This window comes from Nicotiana tomentosiformis, chromosome 12 (genome assembly GCF_000390325.3).
Source record: "Nicotiana tomentosiformis chromosome 12, ASM39032v3, whole genome shotgun sequence".
Taxonomy (NCBI): Eukaryota; Viridiplantae; Streptophyta; class Magnoliopsida; order Solanales; family Solanaceae; genus Nicotiana; species Nicotiana tomentosiformis.
The window spans coordinates 11028261-11036852 of record NC_090823.1 but is presented as its reverse complement, the minus strand read 5'-3'; the positions used below and the strand labels follow the sequence as shown (position 1 = coordinate 11036852).

The 8592-nt window shown below is 35.4% G+C and overlaps 1 long non-coding RNA gene across 1 annotated transcript; it reads right to left on the bottom strand.

The window, feature by feature from the left end:
- Positions 1–2471: 2471 nt before the first annotated feature.
- Positions 2472–3236, bottom strand: LOC104092550 (uncharacterized). Its single transcript, XR_685466.4, has 2 exons — positions 2984–3236; positions 2472–2895 (listed from the first exon to the last, which is right to left on the bottom strand). It is a non-coding gene; the product is annotated as an uncharacterized lncRNA (long non-coding RNA).
- Positions 3237–8592: the final 5356 nt, after the last annotated feature.

Below are 8592 nucleotides of genomic sequence, written 5' to 3'. Positions count from 1 at the left end.
AAAAGAAAAATAGAAACATATCATAATATTTGTTGTATGGTTTAAAATTTGTGATGCTATAACAATATAACATAGCTATAAAAGTTTTTTATTAAAGATACAATAAAAAAAATTAAAAGTTAAAGTTATTTTAAATTTAAAAAAATATCATTCCTTTGGAACGAACTAAGAAGGATATATTGCTACATAACCACCTCTCGTAGTCAATAAAGTGGTTGAGAATCATGAGGTCTCGTGTTCAAATCCTAGCAGAGGTTAAAAATATTAGGTGGTTTCTTCTCGTCTATCCATAGAGTTACATGGTACTTGTTGCTGGTGGGAGGCAACACATATCCCATAGAAATTAGTTTTTAATTAAAAATAAGTGTGAACCTTATTGACAATATTTTTTTGTTTCATCGATATATAGAAGAAGTGTAATTTTTCTATATAATCCATGAAAAACATGTTAAATTTAACCAAATTAACTCAAAACATACTGAGCGGAATCGAAATGAAGGTACCGCTGCATAGAGTAATCTTCTTTAATTTGCGAGTTCGAAGGGTAAAGCAAGGGAAGATCAAGGCTTTCCTCTCATTACTTGTTTATCATTAGAGAGGAGACAACCCGTTCAAAAAATCTCAATTTTCCGACCAAGACAATCAAAAATAGCGGGCGGGGTGCAACTTATGCACTTCTACTAAAGTTAAGGCTAGTGTAACATGCACATGAGACGCACCAGATGCATTCAATTTGTGGGCTCCCTTATGTTGAGAACTACTAACAACTTAGTGTTCGAATTATCTAATAAAAGAAGCCAATTTCAATTCTTTTACAAATTGACTATATATAACTTATTTAACACCTAATAATTTAGAGGGTAGTAATTGACCATCAAAAGTTTGAGAAATCTAATTGAGTGATTTTTTAAGTACAATATGCATAGTTAAATGACTTTTCATTTATAAACAAAAGAAGCACGATGTTACTATGTAATTTCCAAGACAGAACGTGACTATTTGAATAATGAACTCGAGATACGAGCGTACCCAAATACTAATAATAGTATTATAAAGTTTTGTTCATACTATCAAAATCAGACACAATAATGGAGGACTGTTGTAGTAAAACAAATGAGACTCGTTACAAACAAAACTATATTCACATCCCTAGTCTTCTTATAATTAAATTCATTGTTAGTTACAATTTATCTTTGTTGCAAATAGTAGAATTGGTCTATTTTTTATTATTCTTGAGCCGAGAATCTATCGAAAATAACATCTCTATTCCATCGGGGTAGGATAAGGTCTATGTATACACTACCCTCCTCAAACTCCACTTGTGAAATTATACTGTATCGTTGTAGTTGATCTATTTTTTATCAAACACGTCCACTTTTTATTTTAAAATTTGTTCATTTAGACGTTCAAACATAAAAGTTAAATCACAAGTGGTAAGCAATTTCTAAATGAAGAAGCTCCATTGGTCCAATAGCAAATAAACCATGTTCACATATTTCAATTCAGATGTTATCAATTTGTCACTTTAAAGTTCACATAAATAAACATATCCCTCTCCATCCGATAAGTATGCAACACAGCATTGAAGATATTTCTCTCGGACATTAAATTGATGACCACAAAAAAAAAAAAAAATTACAGTCTGGTACACAAGACATCTTCTTCACGTAGGATCTGAGAAGGGACACACCCCAAGGGGTGTGATGTACACAGTTTACCTAAATGTAAACATTAGTGATTGATTTTGGGGTATAGGTCATACGGATACAACTTTACTATTGCTTCAAGACAGCCACAAAAAGTAAAAAAGAATAATGATAACTTGTGACACTGAATTATATGAACCTACCCCAAAGATAATTTTAAACTCAGCAAAACTCTTATCTCTTGAAAAAAAATCAGTGGTTAAAATCTGATGGTTCTGCCGGCGTCGCCCTTACTATGCCTCAAGTTTTGGCTAAATGAACTTGCACAAAATTCTGCGTACGCTATTGTATCCACTTACAACTGCTGTGAAAATGCCATATAAATCACACAGGAGAAGATGAGTCCTTCGGTGATAGCTACGACCCCACCTTTGCCACATGTCTTTATATTATTGGTTCTTCTTTACTTGATCCTACATTTCTTTTAACCCTCGTTATGTATAATTAACCATGTCTAATCCGATAAAATCCAACCATCTTTTAACCCAACCCCTAATTCCTTGTCACGACCCAAAATTTAACTAGTCGTGATGACACCTAACCCAACCCGCTAGGTAAGCAAATTAACAACTATCCAATTTAATGAAATTTTTTTAAAAACAAATAAATGATAAAATAACTTATTAAATCTCAGTGAAAAATATATTAAGGTTCAGTTATTTTATCACTCCGTCTCTATCCACATTCTACAACAAGTATGCACACAGAAATGGTTAAATTTCTGTAAAGCCAATTTTGACAGTCATATGAAGGAAAAAAAGAATATGATAAAACTTATGCAACTATAAGTACTCTCAACAACACTCTTTTACCTTTGGGAAGGAAAAACAACTGTGGTTAAAATCTGCTTGTGCCGGAATCGTTCCTGCTGTCAAGATGGCTAATTCTGCCTCAGTTTTTGGATGAACTCACTTGCACAAAATCATGTGTACGCTACTACAATTTGTACTTACAATAGCTTTGAATATGTAATATATCACACGAGACGACCTTCCTCAGGCGACAAGCTAGGATCCTAAACATCAACCTTTGGCATAAGAATGTACGAGGAACATGGACTTCAATGAACAAGAACAATAAAGATTTCGGGAAGATCCCCTTGAATTGAAACGTTCTTTCCAATTATTCAGCAGTGTGTTGTTTGCAGCCCTTAGGTCCATAATGCTGTGAGCTTCACTTCACTATCTTTCTACAAAAGTACAACACCAACAACATACTTAGTGTAATCCCATAAGTAGGGTCTGGGGAGGGTAATAAATACGCAGCCTTACCCCTACCTGCACTGAGAGGCTGTTTTCGATAGACCCTCGGCTCAAACCGGACATCTTTCTACAAAGGTAACAATAATAATTCTGGCATGCCCAGCATAATATGTGATTCTTATTACGAACCTGTGACGACGAAAAGGAAAAAGGGGTACAACTTGGTTACAAAATAAAACAGAAAGAGGGAAAATGAAGAGAATAGATCTGTTCAAAGGCCGTAAAAACAGATTTTCAACTACAAAAGTAGATGAGGCGAAAGACGGTAGATGTGACTATTTCTTTATTGAGTATTCTTTTAAAACCAAAGACGGTATGTCGAAACTTATTTCTAATATGTTTAAGTGTCCTAAATGCCCGGCTATTATTGATAAAAAAAATAATTAAATTTAGGCTTTAAATATGTTTGGGGGGGGGGGAGTGACGTAGTTGTTGTTACTTGGAAATTTGATCAAGAAGAGTGTAGGAAGGCGTTATGTCGTATGGTAATAGTTGATGAACTTCCTTTTAGCTTTGTTGAGAAATAAGATTTTAGAGACTTTATGAAAGTGGCGTAACCTTATTTTCGGATCCCTTCCCATAGTACTATAACTAGAGATTGTTTTGATCTTTTTAATGAAGAAAAGCAAAAGTTGAAGAGGTCTTTTATAGAAACGAAACAAAGAGTATGTATTACCACTGATACTTCGACTTCTATACAAAGAATCAATTACATGTGTATCACTTCCCATTGGATTGATAGTGAATGGAATATGCATAAGAGAATAATTAATTTTTGTCCTATTGTTAGTCATAAAGGTGAAGATATGGAAAATGGTATTGGTAGGTGCTTACGTGAGTGGGGGATAAATAAGATCTTCATTGTCACAGTTGATAATGCAAGCTCAAATGATGTGATAGTAAAAGAATTGTCTAAGCAATTAACAAAAATGGAAACTAATTTGATGAACGATAATCACCTTCACGAAAATATACGAAAATATACGAAAATATAGGGTGTAACAGGTATTCCGGTAGATTTCCCTTGTGGTTATATCTGTGTTCAGAGCTGCTAATCTTTCATGCTTAGGTGTCACATAGTGACTTATGCTCGAAGGATAATATTTGAAAAGTATTTATCTTGAAAGAACTATGTTTCAAGGCTAATTATTTGAAGAGTTTATATTTGAAAGGTTTTATCTTGAAAGAACTATGTTTGAAGGCTAATTATTTGAAAAGTTTATATTTGAAATGTTTTATCTTGAAAGAATTATGTTTGAAAGATATTTATTTGAAGGAAGTATATTTCAAAAAAATAATTTTTTATTGGAAAGTATTATATTCTAAAGACTTCAATTTTTTTTTTTAAAACTTACGGGTGAAAGTTTACACTTGAAGGATTTGACTAATTTATTGGGGTTGTTGGCTGAGACCTGATGTGAAAACTATTGCAGCTGCTGAGTTACTACTTGCCTTTACTGTATTATGATTTTTGGATTGGGTTATGTTTTCGTTCATTCTTCTGTGTCTTATTCTGGTGTTCCGCTGTTACTTGATGTTTTTCCTTCCTTATTGCAGTTGCTATGTTGTTAGCCATATTGCGGGGTCCTTAGATAGATGTCATGTTCTGTCATCCCTATACTTATACTTGTTCAGTTTGTTAGACAAGTGGGTGTCTTGACTAGTCCTAGTCACTACTTCACCGAGGTTAGTCTTGATACTTACTGGGCACCGTTGTGGTGTGCTCATGCTACTCTTCTACTCATTTCTTTTGTGCAGATCCAGGTACTTGTTCGTTAACTATCTGTGTGGACTGTTACTTTGGAGACTCAAGGTAAACCCACTGTTGCGTTCGCAAGCTTCGGAGTCACCTTCAACTTTTCATTTTGCACTGTTTATTCTTATTTCTAGACAGTTGTATTTAGAAGTTTTCTAGCAAACACTCTGCCGAGCTTATGACTTGTACTACCAGTTTTGGGAGTTTTAAGAGATTCTATTTAAATAATATTGTTTTAATTATTGTTAGGCTTACCTAGTCTCTAAGACTAGGTACCATCACGATACCCAGACAGAGGAAAAATTGGGTCGTGACAAAAGTTAGGCCAATATTCCAAAATCGCCTTCTTGCTTGAATTGACCTCCGGACGGCTCCAATCTTTCTTGAGCCTTCCTTACATTTCTATGAGGTTCCGAAAAATTCTAGCAATTTCAATCTATTTAGAAGCATAACAAAAGTGAACCATAATTAGGAAGATTTTCATGGTTCTAGCTCATTTGAGCATTTTATCAAACACTAGGTGTGCAAATTTGGTTACAAGGTTCTTCTACAAGATTTTCCTTCATTCCACAACCCAATATTTACTTATTTGATCTCAACAATCTTCCCACAAACCTTATTGTTACAAGAATATATAAATAATACTCTTACACCCAAGAATCATACTCCCAATCACCAATCATTTACCCCAAACTCGAAATTGAAGACTAGGAGTTGAATCTTACCTCTTTGATGAAGATCTTGTGATAGCTTCCTTGATTCTTGAAGATTGGATGATTAGAATGTTAGATTCCCTCATCCTCTCTCTAAAATTCTCTCACCTCTCTCTAAAACCCTCAGAAAAATATCCCAAAATAAGCCCAAAGCCTATTTATCAAAATGGGGTCGAGTTATGAAAATAAAAAAATTAACCCTCCGAAAGCAGGTCTGCGATCGCATAATGGACCACAGAATGGGAATGCGGGCCGAAAAACTGATCGCAAAATTGGTTCCCAGAACTGGGCTCTTCTGGTCCATTCTGCGACCAGTTTTGCGGCCATAGAAGCAGTTTTGCAATCGCATAATTGGTCGCAGAATTGCATTTTTTCCAGACTTTGGTAATTTGGTCATAACTTCGTGTAGGAGTGTCCAAATGCCGAACGGTTTGAAGAGTTGGAAACTAGACACATAGAATTTTCTTTTGATAGGTAACACACTATATAACTATTCATATCAAGAGAGGTATGGTCGTTTGAAGTTAGGTCTTATGCGAACTCACTTGAACTTTAGTCTATTATGAAATTTCCAACTTCAACATTCGATGCCGAAACCTATGGAATCAAGTCCGATTGACCTTAAATTTTGCACACAAGTCATAAGTGACATAACAGACCTATTCTAATTTCCAGAATTATATTCTGACCTCGTTATAAAAAATTCAACCTTCGATCGAACTTTCCAAAAATCGTCTATTTTTCAACTTTCGCCAAAATGCATCGAATTTTCCTACGGACTTCCAAATCCGAACACGTGCCTAAGTCCAAAATCACCATACGAAGATATTGAAATCATCAAAATTCTATTCCGAGGTCGTTTGCTCAAAAGTCAACTCTTTCCATTTAAGCTTTAAAATGAGAATTTCTCTTTCAATTAAATTCTAAATCTTTCGAAAATCAAAATCGACCACACCCGCAGGTCATAATACATATTATGAAGTTTCCCGGGACCTTAAGTCGATGAATGGGCGTTAATTATTAAAACGACAAGTCGGGTTGTTACATTCTCCATCTCTTAAACATACGTTCGTCCTCGAACATGCCAAGAAATTTTCTGGGGACTTTAAATTACTGAGTGTATTCTTACACATATACTTGTGGGTGATTCTACGTTCCCGCAATTTAACACAGGTCCGACGACACCATCTCAATTGAGATTATTTCTTTTCTCCATTCTTATAAGCTTTAAAGCAAATTCCCTAACTCTCCAATCATTTCCAAAAGGTCTCAGTTTCACTTCGACACACGGTATTAGTCTCAACTGGTTATAGTAACTCGTGCCTACACACACATCAACTTTTTTGATAGTGTTGAAGTACTTCAAAATGGTTTTTCCGGGTTGCTACATTCTTCCCTGCTTAGGATCATTCGCCCTCAAACACATAATATATTTATCTCTTTCTTTGTAAATCTCAATTCTCCAAATTTTACTAACTCCTAAATTTTTCAGAAATTTCGGCAGAGTCCCCCCCTGTAATTGGGCCTATCCACTTGTCAGAGTAACACCAAAACTACTCCTAACAACAAATCCACAAGCTAACAAAATATCACAAGGTATATATCAATAGCACCAATCTCAGCATTACAAGCACTGTATTATCATAATGATATCAGGACATGAAGCACATCATATGTATGCTTATCACCACATCTCTGGTCTTAAAAGTTGTTCATAATTAATTCTAGCATCATCAATTAATCTCATATTAACCACCACCTCATTTCGAATTTTCACAACACCGACAACAGAATGTGAGGCATGGAGACCTCATGATTGTTTACTCGGATTGATGAGTCACATTTAACGCCACCTGGGCACTTATCTCGTAGGTTAAAACTCAATGTTTACAACATGAAAATGACTGAATATGCACATAAAATATACAAGAATTATCAGATAAGCCTAACATACACGACTCCCAATTAATATTATTGTACCATTAAATTTCACAAAGTGAAAAGTTTTTAACTCATAAGTATTTCACCACAAGGATCTCGTCCTTATATAACTTCCACCAAGACTTGTAGCCCGGTTTAAATATTTCACATCATATATAAAATGCGAGGATCTCGTCCTCAACTCCAAATCACAATATTTTGCACATTGTGCCAACTGAAATTTCAATTTCCTTTCTTTCTTCTTTTCAATATATTTTATAAACAGTTTTCACAACACATAATGAACCCTCATACATGTAGGGCATATAATTCATAAAATTGAAATCAATTATTCCGAAATCACATCAAAACTCACAGTAGTGAGAAATAAAAAGTCACGTTTGGACTTATAGCCCTCAATGATGTACAAAATAAGAATGATAGACACAGGCTAACATCATCAAACCTCCCAACAAGGATACACATGTGAGTGGTTCACAAAAATTTGAAGCATACCCATAAGCAGAGCATAATAGGAGGACTCACCTCAATATTCGGATCCGAATCAAACTAAGAGAAAATATTATTTTATAACCAATCGGGATCATACCTGTAATGACACCATCTAGTGTATCGGCCTCAGCCAAAACATATCGATTATATCAACAGGTCGGACCTCCACCTCTCAAGTGCCCACTACCCGCCCGTCCTCTACCTCTAACTGACTGTGCATGTGGAGTATTAACTGGAATAAAGCTTGTAACTGGAGTGCTCTGATGAAATCCACCCTCCCAAGTCTGGGACAATCTCTCATGATGTGCCTAGTGTCACCACACTCATAACAACCCATCACCACACTCATAACAACCCATATGAGGATTCGGCTGCTCACACTGAGTCTGTGCCAGATAACTGGAATAACCATTATAGGAACCCCGTGCTGGTGGTGCATTAAAGAACTTACTGGAATACCCCGAGTATTCTGAAATTGTTTTCATGACCCAGTTGATACTGAAATGTAGAATTATTAACGACGCGAGGATACCGCAAGTCCCAACATCATCCCATACTAATCTCAGCTCTTAATCATATACAGGTTTCAGAGACCCTTTCAATACCACATAAATACATCTCAGGCCGAATCTCATAAAACACATGACCCCCTCAATTTGATCGTTTATAGTGGACTCCCTCATTTGGTGCGGAGCCATATGACACATTCCGATGATCCACAA